This window comes from Microtus ochrogaster, unplaced genomic scaffold (genome assembly GCF_000317375.1).
Source record: "Microtus ochrogaster isolate Prairie Vole_2 unplaced genomic scaffold, MicOch1.0 UNK91, whole genome shotgun sequence".
Taxonomy (NCBI): Eukaryota; Metazoa; Chordata; class Mammalia; order Rodentia; family Cricetidae; genus Microtus; species Microtus ochrogaster.
In genome coordinates, this window is record NW_004949189.1 from 817,236 (window position 1) to 819,194 (window position 1,959).

The window sequence follows — 1,959 nt, forward strand, 5'->3', positions numbered from 1 at the left end:
CAGCCTCCTCCGGTGTCTCTGCACACATGGTGCATGTTACAGAGAAGAAGATATTCTCACAAAACAAAGCCAATAAATCTTAGCACACATACACAAATAAAAATAAAATCTCAAAAAATATTATCTTCCATATATGAAGCTGTCTGATGTGGATAAATTCCAGAAGGAACAGGGGTCAGGTCCAGTTACAAAGGACATGGGAACTGAAAATAATGACCCTGCTCAAACATATGCTTTTAGAGTAAACCCTAATGCCAGTGTAGAGAAAGGACAGGCGTGGAGAGAAGAAAGGCAGACCAGCGAGCGCCACTGTTGCAGAAAACAACGAAGGCCAGGAATCTGGCACCTGAGATGCTGTGTAGAACTTTCTCTTACAAACATTAAGATGTGCTGTTTTGCTTGTTGTTTGTTTGTTTGTTTGCGAGGCATGGCAGCATGATGGCCAGAGCACGGAGTTGTTCAGGAAGTAGGCTGATCTCATTTCATCCACACACAGCAAACACAGAGAGGACAGGAAGTGGGGCAAGGTTAATAAATACCTAAATATCACCCCCAGTGACATCCTTTCCCCAGCAAAGTTCCACTTCCTAACTAACGGTCCCATAACTTTCCCAAACAGGCCCACCAACTCCAGACCGAGTGCTCAAATAACTTTTCTCACTCAAACCACAACCACACGCAAACTTTTCCAAGAGCCCCACCTTAAACACAAACAGCACAAGATGAGCCCAGATAAAGCCTTCTTAAATACAGGGGCATCTACAAAGCTCTTCATGGAGGCTAAAGTGAGGGTTTGTTAGGTCTGGAATCTACCTAGGGACGCGCCCCTGGGAGGAACTGAGAGGCATTTCCAGGAAGGATCATTTGAGGAGAAGATGCTTCCAGAGCCAACAGCACCTTGGGAAGGAGGCGTCCCAGATGTTGAGAGGTCTGGGAAAAGGACAGATCTGCTTGCTTGCCTTCATTGCCTCTGGGTTGGTGAGTGTGACCGGTTCTGCCGCTGCTGGCTGTCTTTTCAGACATTAAAGCCCCAGGGTCCTCGTGGTCCAACGCGGGTAGAAAACCAGCAACTATCTGGGCCTCTTCCAGGCCTTTAGCACCAGACTGGAGCTGATAAGGCATCTAGTTTGCTACCAAGTTCTTACCTCCTCCAGCGTGTAGACAGCGTTGTTGGATTTAGGTAGGATGTGTAGACAGGAAGAATTTGAACATGTTTCTCCTCCTCCCCACTTTTCCATATATAACAGATTTATGAAACATTTTGGTATCTGACAAAACAGAAAGCAAAAATCTAAGGGATCTTGGCTGCTTTTCTCAGATGCTCCTGGCAATTCCTGGTCAGTAAGGAAGAGCTGTTGGTTCTTGATGCTTGCTTAGCTAGATTCAAAGGAATGTTTTTCTGTGTTTGGTAAACTTTCTGTGTGCCTCCGCAATCTCTTTAAAAAAAAAAAAAAACCTGTCAGAGGCCAGGCCAGGATGGTGCCTATCTGTAATCTCAGCACCCAGGAACCAAAGTTATATGGTAAGCACACAGGTCGTCAAAAGACCCATACCCCTAAAATAAAATAAAGACTAGAAAACCCAAACGAAATAATCTGGCTTCATGAACAGAGAGACCACCTAAGATCATCCTCCGCCCCTTGACCCTGGCCCTTGGCTCCTTGCGTGGAGTCTGGCAGGCTCTGCTCGCAATAGTTCCTGTCAGGAAGTTCTTAAAGACTTCCAGCCACAAACTTCCAAAGGCTTGTTCTGGGGAATTTTAGCATGTTCTTCATTTCTGGTTTTCATTTGACATAAAGTACAAAGGAAGCCAAGAGAGACGTCTGCACCAACGGTGCCAAAGGGAGTCTTCTGTTGTTTATTTAGCAGGTATGGTGCATTTGCCTATTCCTTGGGAGTTCCACTTGGGAGGCAGTTCCGGGCCATCCAGGGCTATGCAGTGAGACCCAGTCTTAGAAA